Source organism: Cetorhinus maximus, chromosome 14 (assembly GCF_964194155.1).
Source record: "Cetorhinus maximus chromosome 14, sCetMax3.hap1.1, whole genome shotgun sequence".
Lineage (NCBI taxonomy): Eukaryota > Metazoa > Chordata > Chondrichthyes > Lamniformes > Cetorhinidae > Cetorhinus > Cetorhinus maximus.
The window spans coordinates 45240776-45264454 of NC_135892.1; the positions used below are offsets into that span (position 1 = coordinate 45240776).

General features: G+C 46.2%; 1 protein-coding gene across 1 annotated transcript in view; it reads right to left on the minus strand.

The window, feature by feature from the left end:
• tiam2a (TIAM Rac1 associated GEF 2a) overlaps window positions 1-9187 on the minus strand; it is a 384705-nt gene extending 375518 nt beyond the window's left edge. The window contains exon 1 of the mRNA XM_078556860.1: window positions 9007-9187. The gene's annotated coding sequence lies outside the window, so the exon portion shown is untranslated. The remainder of the gene's footprint in view (window positions 1-9006) is intronic.
• Window positions 9188-23679: the final 14492 nt, after the last annotated feature.

Genomic DNA, 23679 nt, shown 5'->3' on the forward strand with positions numbered 1-23679 from the left:
GGGAAAGAGAGAGAGAGGAGAAGAGAGAAAGAGGGGAAAGAGAGAAAGAGGGGAAAGAGAGAGAGAGAGGGGAAAGAGAGAGAGAGAGGGGAAAGAGAGAGAGAGAGGGGAACGAGAGAGAGAGAGGGGAACGAGAGAGAGAGAGGGGAACGAGAGAGAGGGGGGGGAACGAGAGAGAGGGGGAATGAGAGAGAGGGGGGAACGAGAGAGAGAGAGAGGAAAGGGAGAGAGAGGAAAGAGAGAGAGAAAGAGAGAAAGAGAGAGAGAAAGAGAAAAGGTGGGAAAAGAGAGAGAAAGGGGAAAGAGAGAGGAAAGAGAGAGAGGAAAGAGAGAGAGAGAGGAAAGAGAGAAAGGAGGAGAGAGAAAGGAGGAGAGAGAAAGGAGGAGAGGGAGAGAGAAAAGAGAGAAAGAGGGAGCGAGAAAAGAGAGGGAGAGAGAAAGAGAGGGAGAGAGCGAGAGGGAGAGAGCGAGAGGGACAGAGAAGAGAGAGAGCGAGAGGGAGAGAGAAGAGAGAGAGCGAGAGGGAGAGAGAAGAGAGAGAGTGAGAGGGAGAGAGAAGAGAGAGAGAGAGAGAAAAGAAAGAGAGAGAGGGAGGGCAGCGTGCAGGCAGAGAGGGAGGCGCGCAGGCAGAGAGGGAGGTGCGCAGGGAGAGAGGGAGGCGCGCAGGGAGAGAGGGAGGCGCGCAGGCAGAGAGGGAGGCGCGCAGGCAGAGAGTGAGAGAGGGAAGCGCGCAGGGAGAGAGTGAGAGAGGGAGGCGCGCAGAGAGTGAGAGAGGGAGGCGCGCAGGGAGAGAGGGAGGCACGCAGGGAGAGAGTGAGAGAGGGAGGCGCGCAGGGAGAGAGGGAGGCGTGCAGGGAGAGAGGGAGAGAGGGAGGCGCGCAGGGAGAGAGGGAGAGAGGGAGGCGCGCAGGCAGAGAGTGAGAGAGGGAGGCGCGCAGGGAAAGAGTGAGAGAGGGAGGCGCGCAGGGAGAGAGGGAGGCGCGCAGGCAGAGAGGGAGGCGCGCAGGGAGAGAGGGAGAGAGGGAGGCGCGCAGGCGGAGAGGGAGAGAGGGAGGCGCGCAGGCAGAGAGGGAGAGAGGGAGGCGCGCAGGCAGAGAGGGAGAGAGGGAGGCGCGCAGGCAGAGAGGGAGGCGCGCAGGGAGAGAGGGAGGCACGCAGGCAGAGAGGAGAGAGGGAGGCGCGCAGGGAGAGAGGGAGGTGCGCAGGGAGAGAGGGAGGCGCGCAGGGAGAGAGGGAGGCGCGCAGGGAGAGAGGGAGGCGCGCAGGGAGAGAGGGAGGCGCGCAGGGAGAGAGGGAGGCGCACAGGCAGAGAGGGAGAGAGGGAGGCGCGCAGGGAGAGAGGGAGGCGCGCAGGCGGAGAGGGAGAGAGGGAGGCGCGCAGGCAGAGAGGGAGAGAGGGAGGCGCGCAGGCAGAGGGGGAGGCGTGCAGGGAGAGAGGGAGGCGCGCAGGCAGAGAGGGAGAGAGGGAGGCGCGCAGGCAGAGAGGGAGGCGTGCAGGGAGAGAGGGAGGCGCGCAGGCAGAGAGGGAGAGAGGGAGGCGCGCAGGCAGAGAGGGAGAGAGGGAGGCGCGCAGGCAGAGAGGGAGAGAGGTGCCCAGGCAGAGAGCAAGAGAGGCGCCCAGGCAGAGAGAGGGAGAGGGAGGCGCCCAGGCAGAGAGGGAGAGGGAGGCGCCCAGGCAGAGAGGGAGAGGGAGGCGCCCAGGCAGAGAGGGAGAGAGGGAGAGAGGCGCGCAGGTAGAGAGGGAGAGAGGCGCGCAGGCAGAGAGGGAGAGAGGCGCCCAGGCAGAGAGGGAGAGAGGCGCCCAGGCAGAGAGGGAGAGAGGCGCGCAGGCAGAGAGAGAGAGAGGCGCCCAGGCAGAGAGGGAGAGAGGCGCGCAGGCAGAGAGGGAGAGAGGCGCGCAGGCAGAGAGAGAGAGAGGCGCCCAGGCAGAGAGGGAGAGAGGCGCGCAGGCAGAGAGAGAGAGAGGCGCGCAGGCGCAGAGAGAGAGAGGCGCGCAGGCGCAGGAGAGAGAGAGGCGCGCAGGGGGCGCAGAGAGAGAGAGAGGCGCGCAGGCAGAGAGAGAGAGAGGCGCGCAGGCAAAGAGGGAGAGTGGCACGCAGGCAGAGAGGGAGAGAGGCGCGCAGGCAGAGAGGGAGAGAGGCGCCCAGGCAGAGAGAGGGGTCTCTCAGAGGGACAAAAGGTTTCAGCTAGCGTGGCCAGCAGAGAGGTGTGTGGTGTCTTTCTGTGAACTAGCAGGCAGAGTTCAGGAAGAGGGGCAGCTTCTCTGGTCAAAGGGACACATCCTGTGGCACTCTGAAGGCTGGGTGATTTGCCCTGGCAAGGCTGGAAGAAGAAATCACTGGAGTGGGCCTTACTGCTGGTAGATGGTATGGAAATTCTTCAAAAACTGAGTGAAGCGCCTTTCAACTGTGACTCAACGTTACGACTCAGTGAAATGAGATGACATGAACCGATCGGAAGTTGAGAATAACTGTGAACAGTGTCTTTTAAAGACTGAAATCCTGTGGAGAGCATGTTGGAAAGTATGTGTGTGCAGTGTGGGGTTACAGTCACATTACCATGTAATAAGGGTTATCGTTTCTATCGTTTAGAGTACTCTTTGCTTACTAAGTAATGTTTAATCAATATTGCTTTTAATTAGTTACAGTAAAAGTTTTAAAACTTGAAAGCTTGTCACACAATTCCTTTAAGTTGGTCATTGGGAATTCAAATATCTTTTTAAAAGTTATAGTTCTTTACAGGTATAGCAGTAGAAAGAGGGATGAAGTTCTGCTGGCAGATTTTAGGTGCTACTTTTTAAATTTCTTTCATAGCTCCCTCAAAAGTAGTTACCTCCATATTACCCCTGGTACCACACACTACGAGAACAGAAGTACAAGAATAGTGCATTTGAATGCATGGTTGGAGAAACAGATAGTGTAGGAGGGAGGGCTTTAGACTCCTGGTGCATTGGAACTGGCTCTGGGGAGGTGATACAGTACAGACTGGACAGGTTGCACTTCAACAGGGCCAGGACCAATATTGTTGCATGGAAGTTTGCTAGTGCTGTTGGAGAGGGTTTGGAACCTGAGCATAGATTTAGAAGGGAGAGAAGACAAGATGGAAATAGAAAGCAGAAAATTAGTAAGCAAGTATGGATGGTCAACTCAACAAAGGCTAGAAAATAAACCAGTAATTAGTGGTATATACGTCAAGGGGTCTAGTGAATAAGGCAAATGTGCTGAGAGCACATTATAGCTAGGAATTATATCATAGCCATTAATGAAATGTGGTTTATAAAAGGGCAAGAATGGCAGCACAATATTGTTGATAACTGGAAAGCTTTTCATCCTGTACATGTACATTTTCTATATTTCTATCGTTTAGAATATCTAATTTTGTGACTCTAATGTTTTAAGAGTATAGCTTTTAGTTTTGGAATTGAATTTTTAAATGTAAGATAAATGGAAAAAACCTGGGTTTGAGAAACTGGTAAAACACCACTCAGATAATTGCAATTCAAATGATTATTTAATTCTGCTGATTCCTTTCAGAATTAAAAAACTTTAATTCTGAGCAGATAGGCAGGACTAGTGTAGGATATATGGTTCCACCAGTAACCACTCTAAAAAGTCATTGCATAGTGGATGGATCACTATTTCCTTTAGGTTGGTTAAAATTGTATTCCTCCCTTGCATGAATGGGCTTGATGGTTCAACCAATGTCAACTTAGTGACACAATCAACTATCAGCCCACGTGCCTGAGGGAAGGAGTTCAATAGAAGATGTTTCCCTAGAAAGGAGAAGAATTTAATGAAAAAAATCAGCAGTGAACTGGCAGTAATAGGTTGGATCTTCAGCCACTCTGCAAGTGTTAGGGCATGCATTCCCATTGGGATTTTCCTGCACAAGAAGTCCCTTATTCCAGTTCTGTGACTGTATGGAAATTCTAGAGGCCAGGTGCTTTTCCATTTGGAGGCCAATCACCCAAGCTAATTGCATATCTCCAGAGAGACATTGAAGGAGGTGCAGAAATCACACCTGATCTGTCTCTGCTGAGAAATGTGAACATGAAGTAGCAAAGTACAGAATGCAGGTTGCAATCTTATTCAAAAGCTTCCCAACTACATTTACAGGAATACTAAAGGAATACAAAAAAAAATAAGACAGGCTAAGTTGAATTTATTGCATTTAATTGTATTAAGCAATTAACAAAATTGTATTCCGGTTAGGGAGGGCATAAACATCATGTTGACAAATCAGGTCATTGCAAATCTATGCCATGCCCCCATAGCTAAATCAAGATCCAAATGAAGTCAGATATTTAAATTTTTAGATCAATTACTATCAACCTGAATATTAATTTCTCCCTACGTTAAATCACAAAACATTTTAAACTGGTGTTGGAAAATGTGACTCTCTATTCAATATGTTATTCCAGTCCTAATCCTATTTCGTTAGCAAAGTAGCTACAGCAAAGTTATACTAAGCACAGATTTGTGAAGGGAATACAAAATGAGCACAAAAGAACTTTCCTTCCTGTCCATACAGCAAACTTATCTGTTTTCATTGGTCATCATTAGGCAATCCAGTCAGAAAAGATGCAACACTGGGTACATGTCACACAAATTTTAACATCTCCTGGGGAGAAACACTTATCCAACATCCAGGCATTATTCTTTTAAAGTTGCTAGTTTTCAACTGGGCGGAAGATGAAATTGACATGTTTGAAAAACCAGCACGAACCAACTTCACTGGAACACTAGAAAATATTACCCTAATCTGCCACTAAAGACAAACTTTCTATTTATTGAAACAATATTTCAGTTAGAACACAATTTTACTTTGTTGAGGCATGAAAACCCATACATTCTTTCTAGCACGTCAGAGCTCCAATGATAAATTTAACAAAAGTTCATGATATATGACTGCTTGTGTCGCATACAGGATCCCACAACAGACATTAAGCTAAAAGAAACCAGCTACACAACAGCAATTTGTAATTGTGGGGTTCAAAGAAACCTCTACCAAAAAGAAAAACAAAAGTCGAAGTTCATTCCAATTCCATCCAAATTTTTGATCAACAAATAGTGGTATGGCACAGTGTTGTACAGAGAATCTTTTCAATCCCAGTTTAATTTACCTTACCTCTCTTGAATGTATGATCGCATGCTGGCTATAGCTCCTTTAGCTCCACAGGACCAAAGCCTTCAAATACTTCACCTAAACAGATACCAACCTTGATGCTGTCTTCACTCAACATGTATACCTGATCACTATCCAGCAGAGCAATCATTGGCTGGCAATCAGAAATCCTTGCCAGATCATTCTTTTTCCTAGGCTATAAGGCTCTGGTTAGTGCATACCTAAAGTAGTGTACAACACTGCGCACTGCATCATCAAAAGAATATATTAGCCCTGAGAGAAGTGCAGCGGCGATTCACCAGAATGTTACCAGGGTTACCAGATTACAAGAAGAGATTACATAAACTGGGCTTGTAATCACTGGAATATAGGTTATGGGGTGATTTGATAAAGATTTTAGGATGTTGTAAGGAATTGATAGGGTAGATGGAGATGAAGCTAGTGGGCAGTTTGGGATAAGAAGGCATAATCCTAAAGTCAGAAACAGGCCATTCTGGAGAGAGAAGTTAGGAAGCACTTTTTCATGCAATAGCTGACAGAAGTGTGGAACTCTCTCCCACATAAAGCAATAGGTGGTACCTCAAAAGATAAATCTGAGATTTGACATTTGGTAGTACAAAACTTGAGGATTGCTGAAAAAAGAGACTTGCTGTCAAAACTTTTCGTCTTACACTCATCAGGACAGATTTGCAAGAATACCAACTGTAAAGGGAACAACAATTTATACTGCATGAGAAGAGAGTTCTGTTTGGTTGGCAGGTAGACTCTGATTGGTAGAGGCATTGCCATGGAAAATGCACCAGGGAACAGTTAACTGCCAAGCTTTTGTTTACATTCAAACCAGGCAGGTCGACACTGATTGGTCAAGGCATTGCTATGGGGAATGAACCAGGGAATGGCTGTCTCCCAAGCTTTTAAGTTGAAAAAGGCGCAATGCATGGACATGCTCCTTCTGTCTGCAAAGGACAGGACCCTGTGTACGAATATATGTAGCTTCTAACATGCGTGAGCCACAATGTGAGCCCAACTGATAATCTTAAATTGTGCTAAGAATTACACTGACAACCAATCAGGATTGTTTAGCAAGTGCTGTCCAATCACAGAATCGCATCTAATGTTGGATATCATGTTTTGAGTTTTGCAAGCGCAGGTTGGTTGGGTACTGTCAGTACCTTGATTGTTGGGAACAGCGGGACGTGCTGTTTGATACGATTCACAAGTCATTGGGACATATGACCTACATACCTGGCATCCCACTGGCACTGAAATTCAAATACCACATTACTCATTTGTGTAATAAGCAGAATGTCTTTCTGGCTTGACAACAGCATCCTGTTAGTGGAGAATACCACTCGTATTGCTACTAAATGGCAGCTGCATGAACAGCTAGCTTCACCTGTTGCTCAAATTTTTTGAGACACCTTACCCTTCCAGAGTAATCCGAGGTAGACTGGGCACTTCTCAGGATCAAAAATGACAGCCTTAGGCTCATTCATGGGTTTGCTCAATATACTGCGTGCAATGATCTGATCAGGGTAACCATTATCTCGCAGAATGGCTTTGATGCACCCTATTTCAACATCAAGTTTGCACAGTGTGCAATGGCTCGGCATTATTTATGAAGCTGCTGATCAGGCCAATCTTGTAGTGCGTGGAACTGTAGAAATCCCAATCCATATATTGTCCAGTCAAGGTAGGCTGTAATAGAGAACCCACTGGCAGATTTCTGAATTAAGACATTGAGGAAAGGGAGCTCATTTGACTACTCCACTTCAAAGGTGAATTTGAGTGCAGGATGGACCATTAAGGTGTGTAAGGAAATTCTTACATGCAGCTGCGGATTCAAACATAGCAAACATATCATCTATATATCAGAAATATGCAAGGGGTAGGAGGTTAGGTATCATTCCATCAAAGATATGTTTCTCGTGGAAACCGACAAAGATATTTGCGAGAGCTGGGCCTAGAGCGAATCCCATGGCAACACCATCCAACTGGACATACCTGGTGTCGTTAAAACTGAATTCAACTGCACGAGCTGCTGAGTTCATAAGTTTAATGTATACAGATTCAGACAATGGCAGTGTGTCTAGATCTGAGATTGATAGATTTGTTAGACAAGTTTATGAAAGGATGTAGAGCCAAGGGAGGTGGGTGGAGTTAAGATGCAGATCAACCATGATCTCACTGAATGGCAGAAGAAACTTCAGGGACTGAATGGTCCAGTCCTGTTCCTATGGCACTGAAGTCACCTGTGATGCCCCAGTGATTGAAATCCACTAACTCAGCACAAATTGGACATTAAGCCTAAAACTGCCTGACCCATATGGTTCAGTATTGTACCTCACAGTGTATTATAAGGAGTTCCAAAACCCTCCTTTCATTCTCTGCTTCAGTGAAATGTTCAACATGGTAACCACGTACTTAAAGTAGGCAATCTTTCTGCCCACCCCAGCATAACTGTGAAGATACACAACTGCAGATTCTAAAATGTAAACAGACTCCATCAAGAGAGAAGGCTTTTCTGTCTGTAGCTTTCTATCGAGAACGATTTTACCGTCGGCCAATGTAGGCTCTAGTTCTCCGAAACAAAGTCCTGAACCGTTACATGTGTCATCCTGATAAAATCCAAAATAAATATTCGTTGAAAAGGCTTAACAATGTTTATCTTTTTTAAGATAAAAGAGTCGCTTCGCTGTCCAGAATCTCGACAAGAGAAAGAAATCATTATGTTTGGAATTGCTACAATCGGGAAGGATGGATCCGAAACAGAGAATGTCACTTGACACCTTTGTTTTTTTTAAATAAAAATACAGCCACTGAGAATATAACGTTTAAAGTTTAGATTACCACTTAAAAAATGCTAAACTGCTCGCTGGTTAAATCTTTCCAACTGTATTCAGTGCTGTAATATAGATCTAATTGGAATAATGTGTCCTGACATACTGCCACGTTATTCCCGGAGTAGGAATTTCCTCTCGGCACGCACCATGCAGTAAACTCTGTCATTACAATTTGGCACCAACCCGTCCAGTTTTCTCCATTCCAGCACTTTCAAAAAAAAATATATATATACACGCATAACAGGCTCTTTTCAACGAGTTTCCTTTTGACTTTTCTTTATTCCACATATTCACAAGGCGGCCAGAATAAAAAGGGAGCATAAAAGAGTTTGAGAGGTTGGGAAAACTGGATTTGGGTATTCCAAACATCGCAAAAAGTAGCATAAGTAATCTTACAAAAATAAACTACACTGACGAATAGAAACTGTTTTACACCTCTGAAGGCGCCGCTCTCAATTCAGATTTTAAAAAAATACAGGCGCATATTTCAGATCGTCAGCCCGTCAATTTGTAAAGGCATAATCATAGATCCGAAAAGACTTAATTTTCAGGGAGTGCCTCCCATCCCCCACACGGTGACCAAAGCCATCGCTCCTTCCCCAGGTAATGCCATGGCTTTCCGCTACTTTCACTTCTTGCTATCCCCAGAGAAACACGGATTACTTTCCAGGAGTTGGTGCTGTTCTTCCCGTCATTAAACGCCATACTTTTAACTTAGTGGTGGTTGTGGTACTGACTGGGGAGCTTAGCGTCTCGCATTCACCTCACAAACTCTCCCCAACACAAAGCGGCTCCGACTGGCGCTCAGGTCTATTCTCGCCTTCTCTTAATTGGCAATTGCTGGCTTTGGTTAAAATCATCCAGATTGTCTGACAAACACATTCCCAAAAGCTTTGAGAAAAAACTCAATGTACAGCTTCAGGAGAACAGAAAAATCGGCACGAGACTGCAAAGGAACCCCAGGGTAGCACAAAGGCAGCTTTTAAAAGAAGCGAAGTCGAGCAAAGGTCTGCAGTAGAAAGTCCGGTGTCAAACTTACCACAGCTGCTGAAAGAAACTTGCCACTAGCTGACTTTCAGGAAAGAAAAACACGATAGCCGTTCTTTTTCTTCCTTTCATGCAACGGTGGAAAACATGCCCCGTTTAACAATACAGTAAATGGCCCAGTTAATCAGGCAGCTACTTACTGCCCAATCTGACTTCTAACCCGCACTCGTCAAAACTTCTCTCAAACACTGAGGATACTGCTGCCTCGGCACGCGAGCGCACGCCTACATGTTCATTGGTGGCTCTGCTCTGTCCATCATGCAGATCCGCCACTCCCATTTGCTCATTGTCTCCTAATCCCGCCCTTATTGCATCTAACGTCACTTTATATGAGTTCAGAGTTTTCACTGGAGTGAAATGTTATTGATATACTTTGATGAGTTTCACGTCAATTGTATTTTCATTTTATCTTGCAAAAACTGGTTCAATCAAACAAATTGGATGCCATCACCACTATTTTTTCTTGTTTTGTTGTGTGGATCTCTCCTGTGTCTCTGCCCCACCCTCATTTGCACATGTTTTTGTCTTTTATGTTTATGCATTATTTCACTGATGATAAGATAACTTTTTCATCTAACGATTTGCAGGTCATTTAATCAATGAAGTACATCATCGTGATTGCAGTATCTTTTGATTTTCTCTCACTCCCCCATTTCCTTTCTTCAGGCCCAATGAAGAGTCATACCTATCTCTTCAAAGATCTATTCTGTAATTTCAACATTCACATTTATATTTACTGAAATATTATTTCAGATTTAGACCCCCATATCCTCTTCATCACAAAGACTCCCTACTTCCACCACCATTACATCACCTGGCATTACCATTTCTGCCACTAAAACACTATCCATGGTTTTGTCACTTTCTGCCTTGGCTATTAAAACTCTCTCCGAGTCTACTCTTCATCACCCACTGAAAACATATGAACATACAAACAAGGTGCAGGAATAGGCCATTCGGCCCTTCGAGCCTTCTCCACTATTTAATAAGATCATGGCATATCTGATAGTAACCTCAAATCTGCATCCTGCCTACCCCAATAACCTATCACCCCCTTGCTTACCAAGAATCTATCCACCTCTGCCTTAAAAATATTCAAAGACTCTGCTTCCACTGCCTTTTCAGGAAAAGAGTTCCAAAGACTCACAATCATCTGAGAGAAAAAATTTCACCTCATCCCCGTTTTAAATGAGCAACCCCTTATTTTTAAACAGTGACCCCTAGCTTTAAATTCTCCCACAAGAGGAAATATCCTCTCCACGTCCACCCTGTCAAGACCCCTCAGGATCTTATTTGTTTCAATCAAATTGCCTCTTACTCTTCTAAACTCCAGCAGATAGAAACCTGGCCTGTCAACCTTTCCTCAGAAGGCAACCTGCCCATTCCAGGTATTAGTCTGGTAAACCTTTTCTGAACTGCTTCCAAAGCATTTACATCCTTCCTTAAATAAGGTGACTAATATTATACAGAATACTCCAGGTGTGGTCTCACTAGTGCTCTGCCTAACTGAAGCATAACCTTCCTACTTTTGCATTCAATTCCCCTCACAATAAATGATAACATTCTATGAGCTTTCCTAATTACTAACTGTACCTTCATATGAGCCTTTTGTGATTCATGCCCCAAGACACCCAGATCCCTCTGCACCTCTGAGCTCTGCAATCTCTCACCCTTTAGGTAATGTGCTTCTCTTTTATTCTTCCTGCCAAAATGGACAATTTCACATTTTCCCATATTACACTCCATTTGCCAGATCTTTGCCCACTCGCTTGCCTATCTATATCTTTTTGTAGCCTCCTCATGTGCTCTTCACAACTTACTTTCCTACCTATCTTTGTGTCATCAGCAAATTTGGCAACCATCCCATCCATCTCTTCATTATATAAATGATATAAATTGATGAGCTAATTTGGTTTCTGGTCCTCCAATGCCTCAAATTTGAAATTCTTGTTCCCATGTTTCAGTTCCTCTATGACCTTGTCCCTGCCTTTCTCTGTAACTCTCCACACCCCAAACTTTCCATTCCTCTGACTCTAACCTGTCATCCATCTCACCATTGGCAGCCATATATTCAGCCACCTAGGCTGCATGCTCTGGAATTCCTGCCTCTAAACCCCTCCACTTCTTTCTCTTTTATTTCAGATTTCCAGCATCTACAGTATTTTATTTTGTTTTACTTCTTTAAAAACCCTCCATAAAACCCATTCCTTTGGCCATCAGCATCATCATCATCATTATCATCATCAATCTCCCATGACAAGGATGATTCTTCCTTGGCTGGAAGTGAGATATTTGTGTTAGCTATGGGTTTGCAAATGGATTATGAGTCATATCTCAGCCTTGCAGGCTCCCCCACAATCAGGACATCGGTTGTCAGTCAGTGAAGGTGCTGGCTGATTGTTGGCTCCAGCAGCTGCCCTCTCTTTCTGTCTCTCTCACTATCTTTTTTTAAATCAATGGCTGCTCTTGTTGATTGGAAGGCCTTGACACCATTTTTGATGACGGATTGTTATTTTAGTCGCAATTGGGCATCTGCTTCTCACATGTTGATGAACCGGCCTTCATGGAGACTTTGAAACTGCCCTTGAAATGTTTCCATTGGCCCTCATGTGAATGGACTCCCCAGTGTAACTCTGAATAGAGCACCTGTTTGGGCAGACTTGAATTGGGCATTCAGGCAACATGGCCCGTCCATCTCAGCTGATGTGAGATTTTTGTGGACTCCATACTTGACACATCTGTGTCTTGAAAGATGCTCATGTTTGTTCTTTTGCCTTCCAAAGGAAGAAAGATTTCTTTGACCAAGCTGTAGGTTAACACTTCTACTATCGTCTTCTTTCATTTGATATTTCCTTTTTCCTCTGTGAAACAACTTGTGCCTAACCTCACAATAAAGGCACTATATAAATGCAATTATTTTTGTTCCAGTATTTTCAGTTTTTTCTTTACATTCCTATTCTTACAGTTTGATTTTCTAACTCAGAATGACAACTAAAATGTTCAAGGGTTTATTGGTGCTTTCACAGTCATGTAAACACTGAATGGAAGAGAAAATCTTGGCTCATTGCCAGTCATAAAAATACAAGGAAAGTGGAGGCAATGTACTTAAAAGTTGAGGGGAAATGACAGGGACTTCTACCTAAGAATGTGTGTGGCACAATAATGAAATAAATTGTGCAGTTGAAGCAAATTAACTTTAAATGTTGGTCATTTATTTTGTAACTAGGTAGTATAGTACCGTTTGACAAATGAGGTGCTCATAGAAAATCACCACCTTTTGCAGGCAGATCTGAAAGCTCAATGCAGGCAGGGCAAGAATGGCACTGCCAATGGCTTCGAAAGTGACATGGCCAAGTTTCTTTGTATCGAGTGCCTTCCAGGCTGGAGCAGGTGACATCAGTAACATCTCCTGGTTTGCCAGCCATTGCTGCATGAGAAAGGTGACAGACACTCTGTATGCCAGGAGAGGGGATATATTGTGTTCCCTGGCAAGAAGCAGGCAGAGAATCTCATGTGGCTATTGCCAGGATAGTGAGCCTCCACATTTAGCAGATTGCCATTGACTGCACACATGTGGCTTTGCAGGTGCTACGACTAAATGTTAAGATGCACTGCAAACGCAAAGGTTACAATTCACTGAATGTGCAGTCGGTATGTTCAGCATATTAGTTAATGCCTAATATCCTAGCAGCAGCCATGATACAATTATTCTGTGTTAACCCACTGTTCACTCATTATTTGAGCCATCACATCAAACCAGAGGGTGGCTGTTGGCCAATGAGGGCTACTCGCTCAACACCTGGCTCATGATTCTGCTTTGCAACCCAACCACATGTGACCAGCATACGTATGATGACAGCCATGCTGCAGCACAAAACATCATAGACAGACCATTGGTCAGCGAGCAACAGTTCCACTGCTTGGACTGCACAGGAGGAGCCCTGCAGTACTTGCTGGAACGTGGCTCCAGATTTGTCCTGGTCTGCTGTGTCCTGCATAACCTTGCCGTCATTAGGGAACAGTTCTTGACATCAGGGATACAGTGAACAGCTGAGGAGCAGGAGGGGGAGAAGGAAGAGTCAAAGAGTCATAACAGCATAGAAGGAGGCCATTCAACCCATTAAGTCCATGCTGTGTAGGGCAACCTAAACAGTCCCAGTCCCCTGCTCTGTCGCCATGGCTTCGCAAGTTATTTCCTTCAATTGTCCACCAATTTTTCTTTTGAAATCATTTATCGTCTTTGCTTCCACCAATTACATAGGAAGCAAGTTCCAGGTCATTATCACTTACAGTGTAAAAGAGTTCTTCCTTAGAACTCTCTAGCTCTTGCCCAAAACCTTAACTCTGTGTCCCCTGGTCCTTCTATCAGCAGGTAATGGGATCAGCATCTCTTCAGCTACCTTTTCTAAGCCTGTCATAATCTTGTACACCACTATCAAATCTCCTCTCAAACTCATTTGTTCCAAGGAGAACCCTAACCTAACCTTTTAATTAAAGTTCCTCATCCCTAGTATCATTTTGATAAATTTCCTCTGCATCCTTCCAGAATTGGATGCAAAATGCCAGTTGTGGCCTAACCAGAGCTTTATAAAGATTCAGCAATAACTTCCCTGCTTTGGTATTAAATATCTCTATTTATGAAGCCCAGGATTCCATATATTTTGCTAATTACTCTTTCAATATGTCCAGCCACTCTCAAAGATCTATGCACATGAACCCCCAGTGTCCTCTGTCCCTGCGAGGTCTTTCTGTACCTGGTTTTCTGGCATTGGCCATGATTCATTCATTGTGCACCAGTCACTTGTGCCTCTTCTATTTGAACCAGGCCATCAATTCACAGGCTACTGAGTGACAAGAGGCACAGGAACAGTTTCAGAGCTGGTGTACAACAAGAGCCACAACTAAGCTGACCATCAGTGTGCTTAAGCAACACATCCGCTGCCTGGATCATTTGAGAAGGGTTCTGCTGTACATTAAAGACTGTTATCCAGATTTGTGGGCTTATGCTTCATGCTACACAACTATGTGCCACTGAATGATATCCTTAGGAAACCATTGAAGGATTGGGTTGCAGGCTTTCCCAAAATATCACTGAATCTCACGGACAAGTCAGTCTGCCAGGATCCGGCACTGTGGGCACGGAGCTGAGAGTTTGCTCGTTATAACTTCAGTGACTGATATGCTAGTACGAAGACTTTATCCTCGGGGGCATTCACATCTTTCAATTTTGTGTGATAAAGGTCTGCTCTCCTTGGTCTTCCATGGGGTAGAGGATGCAGAGTTCTGGGTGGAGGCTGGCAGAGGTGGACGCACATTAAGAGGAGGCATTGGTTTGCAGCAGATGGACTGCTGGTCAGGAAGATGTCTCATTACTGCGCAAACCATTTAAAGATGAGGTTGTCTCCGACAGCTCTGACACTTCTCTCCATGTCCCTGGCATCTTGGAAAGGTGCTGCATTATCTCTAGCTTCTTCTTCATATTCCTCTCCGTCATCCTATCTGAGGAGGAGAGCAGATCCTCCATGTTGTCGCATGGCAATTCCTCTCCTGTTGCAATGCTACTTTGAGCAATCTTGGATACCCTTTGTGATGTGTATTGCAATGCTCTGCCTGAGTGGTCAAGGCATCAGAAATATATTTTTCAGCAATGCTATGGTCTGCTCTATGATTCCTCTGGTTGATGCATGTGCTGCATTGTGATGCTCCTCTGCAGGACTGTGGGGACGATACACTGGTGCCATGAGCTACGTCCTAAGGGGATAGCCCTTGTCACCCAGGATCCAACCTTGCACTTGCCTCAAATAGGGCATGGGAGCTGCGTGAGATGTAGGAGTCATGAGAATTCCCTGGGAAACGAGCACAGACCTGCATAATTCTTTTCCTGTAGTTGCAGAATAGTTGAACATTAAGTGAGTGAAATCCCTTCCAATTGACAAATGCATCTGGCTGTTCCCAGGGATCTCTACTGGCCATGTGAGTGCAGTCAATTATATCCTGTACCAGGGGGAACAGCAAAATGACCCATAAACCAACTGCTGTTGCAGCCCAGATATCAGCATCAATTGTGAACTGAACTAATTAATTGGCCCTTTTGAACAGGGCATTGGTCACCCCGTCTGAGGCATCTATGTGTTGCAGCCACACATATCTGCAGCAGACCCCAGAATGATCCGCTTGCGTAGAAATTCAGCGCGGCAGTCAATTTGAGGGCGACTGGCATCACGTTCCCAGCAAAACTGTGGGGCTGCAGGCCTTGTTTAAGGAGTGCACACATGACTACCTCCCTGGAAAGCCTTAGCCATCTCTGGCATTGCCTCTCAGTCATTTGAAGGTAGTTAGGGCTGAATTCTCCGGTCAGCGAGCGGAGGCGGACGGGTGTCCCGTCGTCACCACATGTCATTTAGATTTCCAGTTCAGCAGGCATGCAGCCGACTTGGCTGCGCACCCACCGAATTTTCAAAGGCCTATTAAGGCCTGTTAAAAACTAATTTAAGCAATTAAATGAGCTGCCCGTCCAACATTAAGATTGTCGGGCAGGTGAAGAGCCCAGGTGGCCTTCACGTTTTTTATGAATCCTCATCCACGGGCAGGATGAGGTTTCACGAATTGTTTTAAAATTCAATAAAAAATTTTAAAATAACTCTTTGACATGTCCCAGCTCATTTGACAGTGTGACATGAGGGGGCATGTCTTAAGTTTTTAAATTACTTTATTTCAGTTTCTAAATATCAAACTGATCTCCCTGAGGCACCTCTGTGCATCAGGGAGATTTCTGTGCTCTTTTGCGTGCATGCGAAAGAGCGCCAGCCCTGACTCAGGGACCCCCTCCCACCTGCACAGGGAGCGCTCAGCGCTTCCAGGCGAGCGTCACACTGGGTGGGCCTTAATTGGTCTGCTCACATAAAATGACGGTGCGGCCTCAATCAGGGGCGCCGATCGGGTTCCCGCCCACCCCCGCACAACCCCCCCCGACGGAGGGAACCTGTTTCCCTTGGTGCACATTTTGAACACACACTCGTGCTCCAATGCTCATTGCCACTAATGACCACCCCACCCTGGTTGCCTTCCTCCTGACCTCCCTGCCCTTCAGCTAGTACTGGCTGATAGCCTTGTGCCAGTGTATTATTTGGCCATTGCCTTCCCCTGGCGAATTCTGTCCTCCACCGTCATGGTTGCAAAAAAATTGGGTGTATGTAACCCATAGCGAATCCACAAAGTGAACTGTGTCAAGAAGGCAGGCATAGATATATGCACCTCTGTGACATGGCCGTCACCCATATAGCAGCTGCAGTTGACCAACGGGAATGCATGACCCTCCCACTGATCACAACCAGAACTTCTCCCAACCCACAGTCACCCACCCTCCCCCTTGATACCAGCTCCCAGAGGCCCCATTAAATTCTGCCCATAAAGTACAAAAGCAAGGAAGTTATGATGAACCTTAATAAAAGCAGAGACCTGGGTGCATATGTACATAATTCATTAAAGGTGGCAGGACAGGTAGCGAGAGCTGTTTCTAAAGCATACAGTATTCTAGGCTTCAATAATAGGAGCATAGAGTATAAGAGCAGGGAGGATATGATGAACTTATATAGGTCGCTGGTTAGACCTCAGCTGGAGTATTTTGTACAGTTCTGGGTGCCACACTATGGGAAGGATGTGAACGCTTTAGAGAGATTGCAGAAGAGGTTTATGAGAATGGCTCCAGGGATGAGACACTTCAGTTATGAGGAAAGATTGGAGAAATTGGGACTGTTTTCCTTGGAGAGGAGTAGGCTAAGAGGAGACTTAATAGAAATTTTCAAAATCTTGAGGGACCTGGACAGAGTAGATAGGGAGAATCTGTTCCCGCTCGTAAACAGATCGAGAACCAGAGGGCACAGTTTTAAAGTGTTTTGCAAAAGAAGCAAATATGAGGTGAGAAAAAACTTTTTTACACAGTGAGTAGTTAGGGTTTGGAATGCACTGTCCGGAAGTGTGGTGGAGGCAGGTTCAATTGAGGCATTCAAGAGGGCATTGGATGATTATTTAAATAGAAACAATGTGCAGGGTTACAGGGAAAAGGCAGGAGATTGGCACTAAGTTAAAATGCTCAGAGAACCGGTGCAGACACGATGGGCCGAATGGCCTCCTTCTGCACTGTAACAATTCTGTGATTCTGTGAAAATATTGGTTTAGCTTCAACCTAAGCATTACATCCAATTCAGAGCATCTCACTTTAAGAAGGATGTGAAGGCTTTAGAGAGGCTGCAGAAAAGATTTACAAGAATGGTTCCAGGGATAATGAACTTCAGTTAAATGGATAGATTGGAGCATCAGGAGCTCTTCTCCTTGGAGAAGAGGAGATTGAAATGAGATTTGATGGAGGTGTTCGAATTCATGGGGGGTTTAGGCACACTAGATAGTGAAAAATTATTTTCATTGAGGAAGAGTTGAGAACCAGATGACACTGATATATGGTGAATGGGAAAAAAACCAATGGGAACATGAGGAAAAACTTTTTTATTTAGCACATGATTAGGATCTGGAATGCAATGGCTGAGAGTGTAGTGGTGGTAGACTCAAGGCAGGGGAGTTGGGCTAGCTGATTTGCTCTTGCAGAGGGCCGGCACAAACACAATAGGCTGAATGGCCTGACTTTGATCTGTAACAATTCTATGACTCCAAGATTCAGCTGCCCATACTGTCAGTGATTAAACTATGATAGGCACATCACCCAAACACATTGCACCACACTCATTGATACACTTCCATTTCTCTTGCAAGACTAAGGGCACAAAACTGTATCAGTGGAGGGGAGACATGGCTGCATGTCCTCATCTCCATGGAAGAGATGGTGCTAGCCATCTTTGCCACTACTGAGATCGTGGCCTGCTATGAAGCTGAAAACTAACTCCTCACCTCCCACTTCCCCCACTTCCACAATATCTTCTGACATACAAACTGCGGGTGGTGTAAGCATGTACCTCTTGATTCCTCCCTGTCTCCTTCACCACAACTCTACCCTTGTGCCTTTCTGCTTTCAGATAAGCAAGAACTGCAATCTGGTTAAGCATTGGTGTAGGAGCATGAAGTGCATGAGGAGAAGGATACTGATAATGAAGAAACACCATCACTTGATCTGACACTCACAACCATCAGCTCAGACGTCAGCACAGCAAGAATTCTAGAGGAAGCAAAGAGGCGGGATCAGCATGTGGTGATTTATGCACACAAGTGACCTGCAGTCAATGCAGGGGAATGTGTAGCATGGGTACCAGCTCCCAAGATAAGGTTGGACTTGAGTTCAGCTGCAGGTGGCTCAGGTAAGGACTTCGATGCGGTGGCGTATAGAGAAAGGTTGATGAGTTTGCACAATGAGATGCTTGGTGCATTGGGAGGCCTGCCAGAGGAAAACAGAGGAGCCTGGCACCAGCCTGCCACAGGTCACTGCACAGAACTGGAGCCCATCCTTTCTGGCATGTCAATGGTGGCCAACATTATCACAGCACCTGAAGACCTATCATGCTGTAATGTCTAATGGCTGGTGCCTCAGCTTCTGTTGTTGCCCATTCACTTGCCAATTTTCTGCCTTCTATTTCCAACTTTGCTCCACACCCTTCTCAATCTGTACTCAGGGTCCCCCCACCTTCCAAGCTAATGTAAACCCTCCCAAACAGCACTAGCAAACCTTTACACAACATTCTTGGTCTTGGCCCTGTTAAGGTGCAATCTGACTTCCCCCAGAACCAGTCCCAGGAATCTAGGCCCCTCTGTCCTGCACCATCTATCCAGCCATGCATCCACCTGCACTTTCCTTCTAGTTCTGTACTCACTAGTGCATGGCACTGTGTGTAATACACTGATTACTACCTTAGAGGTCCTGCTTATTAATTTATTTTCTAGCTACTAAAATCCTTCTTTAGGACTTCATCATTTACATCCTGAAACATGCTAACCACATAGTTCTCAATCTTGTGGATGCACCACAGTGATGCCAGCGGCTGTTCAAGCTTCAAAACCTGGAGCTCGAACTGCTCTACCTGACTCTTCCTGTGTGTGTATTCAAAGGTACTGAGGTGGTATGCCATGCATCTATTTATTAGACTACTATCAAAACTTACCAGAAATAAACTTAAGGCTTGTCCCTGAAATGCCCAAAAAGAACAGCTACTGACCAATTATTTCCTGATATAATTTTGGGTGATTTCTATCTCTCCTTTTGTGCTCCTTATCTCTGGCCTCTTCAGATTAAGGCCTATCACAGGGACCTGCTCTTTATAACCCTCCCATTGCTATGCTGCTCGGCCACCAAACTCTCATAGGTCTGTGCTCTCTTCTGTGTTCCCTCTAATTCTTTTTGTTGATATCAAACCTCTTCATTTCAATGTACGGTACCTTAATTTTTTTTGCGCAACCATAATCTTAAAAGGATCAACTTGCAAGCAGCCTGCATGGTATCTTCCAGGTTGCTACACATCCACTGAAATGCACACCTTGGAGGGAACAATATCATTACCTTGGGGCTTTGCAATTTATTTCTTAGCAACTTACCTCTGAAAGGCTAAGGTACACTTTTACTGACTCTCTGCTCTCAATAACTCTCACTAGTCTCAGTGTCACCATTCCCTTTTGACTTCATCAACTTTAAATAACTCTGTAAACCACCAAACACTTCTACACACTCGGATAGAGCCCGTAGAAATTAATTAGCAAATCACCTGTGAGGATTAAGATCCCTTTAAATAGTACCTCTTTGGGGTTCTTCCTGTTGCTGAAGGCATGTTCAGTTGAGCGTATTTAAGAGAGGGTGTTAGCTGGAGCAATAAGGTCTAAAATGGCAATTCTTGCATCACATCAGCATTACACACAGACTGACTTCACAATCTGTCTGCTCTGCATACTTTTGACCCATGGTCCTAATGTCCACACTACTGATTTCCCAAAAATTGTGTCTGCTGCATGCCGCATGGGAAATTTGTGCATGAAATGCAAGCGCCATTTTGGAATCAAAACAGCACCCATAGCACTGAAACTACAGGCGCTACAGTGACAAATTTTGTGGCCAAAGTATTTGTGTAAAATGCTAATTATAAGCACTTTGTCTATCATATAATTTTCCAGCTCCACCCCATTTTTCCACCAAATAAGAAATTACTCTGCTTAAAAAAAAGCGGTAGGATTCCTGTTTTCCTTAGTGTTCTACTATCAAAATTACAGAAACACGATTACTTCTGTGGGTTATTCATTACAGAGAGAAAAATTCTTACATTTCTTCCTAAAGGAGCAAGTTCATCCAGAAAATATTAACTGGTGAAATTTGAATTATTTTAAACATTTTAGTTTTTTTTTTGCTTCCTGCTGCCATTGGTACCATGCTACCAAGTTTCAAAATAAATTACCAACATATTCAGTTAATTTGTTTAAACTGCACGATTTATTTCATTATTGTGACACACTCACTCTTGGGTAGAAGTCCCTGTAATTTCCCTTCAACTTTTAAGCACTTTGCCTGCATATTTCCTTGTATTTTTATAGGCGGAATGTTCTGTGCCTGCTGGCGTCGGGCGTGTTTGGCGGCTTGAGCAGACAATATGGCGAGAAGGCGAAAAATCAGTTTCATGGTTTTGTGAAACCAGGGGCAGGATTTTCAGCTCAGCGTGCAAGTGCACGCCTGACAAGTACGAGTGTGAAATAGCGCATGATGGCATCTGGTGAGCGTCCTAACATCACCGCACACTCGTGCGATATTTCGGTCGGCGGGTGCGCACAAGTGTCAGCAATTGACAATTAAGAGGGCTATTAAGGCCCTTAAGCTGGTAATTAACTTGAATTTTTCACTGCCTGTCCAACCATATGGTTGGCGGGCATGCAAATAGGCCAGGTGGCCTTCGCATTTTTTGCGAAACCTCATCCACGGGTGGGATGAGGTTTCCATAATTGAATAAGAAAAAATGTTTGGGCGGATTTTAACAATCACCATGTAAAGGTCCATGAGTCCGTACTGCGGGCATTTTTTCAGGATTTTTAACATCTTGAGTTTTGTTTTTAAAAAGCTTCAGCTCCCTGAGGCAGCTCTGTGCCTTCAGGGAGCTTTCAGTGAGCGCACCCCAGTGTGTGGCAGACTTCAGCGCTCTCACTCCTCCTGCCTCCAGTCCTGCAGTGCTGAGGCTCTCAGTGTGCGTTTCATGCTGGCAGGCCATTAATTGGCCAGCCAGCATAAAATCGCGGTCGGGTGGCAGACCATCTAGCGGCCGCTCCCAGGTCGACCCGCCGCGCCCGCTCCACGAGGGGAAAATCCTCCCCCAGTTTGCAATCGTCCACCCAGCCCATCCATGGCGGGCCATGTTTCTCGCATCAGACGTCAGGAAGCTCATTGCAATACATCAGCATATTATTATTAGGCCAGCACACCGGAATCATCCCCCCATGCTGGATCAACAACAGTGGGAAAACATGCCGGTGCAGAACATGTCTTGATAAGTGTGATGTGCATACGTTGGGACTTACCACCAGGGCCTTGCTCACATCACAGACATCCGAGGAGCAGAAGGTGCTGGAGCCCGACAGCAACGGGACCCTGGAGAAACATCCATGGCATGCTGGGAGGATTCTCATGGACATGGCTCTGCTGAGAAGCAGCTTATGGAAGGTGCGAAGTCACCTTTGAGGGTCTGCTCACAATGGATGATATTCGAGGGGGTGGACAGGAAGGTCCAGCTGTGTTTGGGAGAGGAAGGTCTAGGATTGACTGGGAGAGGAAGAGGTGTCAGACGGGGGTGTGGTTGGGAGGGGGGATTGAAACTGTCAGGGGGGAGGTTGGGAAGGGGGAGGGACTACGGTGGGAGGAGGGAGTAAAAAGGGAGAAGACAGCAACTGGGGAGGTAGGTATAAGGGATGGTGGAAGGTGTAAGGGAAGGAGTTCACAGGGGGGAAGGAGTAAGGAGAATGGAGGGAGCCCAGTGGGAGGAAGGAGTCTGGGGGGTAGTAGGAGTGTGGAAAGGGGAGGGAGTAAGGCTGGAGGAAGAAGTAGGGCTGGAGGAAGGAGTCGGGAAGGGGGAAGGACTAAGAATGGCGGAAGAAGGGTGTTTGGAGGAGTGAGGAAGGGGGAAGAACTAAGTGCCGGGGGGTGGGGGCGGGTGTTGGGGGGAAGCAGGGGTGGAGTCCAGCGGTGGAGAAGGAGGTCCGGGGGAGTAGGATTTCTATGGGAGAAGGAGTTCCAAGGAGGGAAGGGGTTCCAAGGGGGCAAGGAGTCCGGAGCAGGGGGGTTGTCGAGGTGAACATGAAAGGGAGGGCTCTGATAAGTCCATGACTGCCTCCTGGGCAGTGAACTGATGGTGGGACTGGTACGAGGGATTAGTGAGAATGACCGAGGGCAGAGTGAGGTGGTAGGGTGGGAGGGTGAGGGTTCAATGGTATCGGAAGAAACGACAGCGAGGGTGGTTCGTGGGGACTCGGAGGCAGACATGGACCCTCGGGTGAGAAGTAGGAGGTCGAGCAGGTTCCTGTGGATGGAGGTGGGATTTTCGGAAGGAAGGAAACATGCACGTTCACCTGGATATCCCTGAAAGAAAAGGGTTGTGCTGCCAGGTCACGGAGGGCAGGTGGAAGGAGTTGCAGGAGGGTTGACAGTGAGGGGGGAAAGGAAATGGGTGACTGGGGGAGGGGAAAGGATCGGGAAATGAAAGAAAAACTGTAGCACTACCATACTGGCTAAATTGAAAGTGAAACGAGAGTCATGGTTGGTGAGATCAAGTGCTGCATGGGAGTGTGATCAGTGGGTGGGTGGAGATGCAGGTCAGCTCAGATGGACAACTGAAAGTGAACCCCAGCAGGCAGCATTGAAAATACTCAGGACATTAAAATGAGTGTGATGTGGGAAGGATCTTCGTGCGTGGGAGAGTGCTTACACAAGGCTCTGAAAGACCCTGCCCCACACACACTTCTCCCTCCAGAATCACTTGTGGGTCGGCTGCGTGCAGCTGAACTGCTGGTGTGGGTGAACTCGCGAAGCCGGTCAATGAAGCTGAAAGACATTACACATTATTCAGTGAAAGTGCACATAATTCCAGATTGTAAAGTGATGAAATGTGTTCACCCATGCAACCAGCACTGATCAGAATTTCTTAACTTTTGAACACCTTGGCCTTCTAGTTGCTGCTCTGATGTCCACAGCAGGGGTGGAGACAGCCTGTGCAATGGCTGACCCTGTTGCCTCTGATGTCTTTGGCGTGTGCCCTCTGGATAGCTGAGGCCTTGGGGGCCCTAGCTTGCTTTGGCTGTCCTCCTGTGGGCCAGCTGTTCCCTCTGCAGTGACAGAGGCTGAGGTTGAGGGGGTCATAGGCAAAGGAGACTCAGAGGGAGAGGACAGCCTCTGAGATTCCTGAGTGGATGATCCAGAGGTGTCCAGCTGACACTCCTCCTCCCTTTGGGTACCTGAGGACCCAAGGGGCAGGAGCACCTGGAGGGACGTCAAGGTGCCCCATTTCCCTTTCGCGTTGCCACTGCAGGAACTCACCCATAGCTACCACGATGGAGTGCAGGCCTGTGCACATTTCCGTGTTCTGCTCGAGCAGGGTCTCTATGGCGTCTGCCATCCTCTCATGGAGACCTCCATACGCACACATGTGGGCACCACTTCATCAAAGAGCAGGTTAATGCACTCCTCTGACTTGTGTGCCATTCT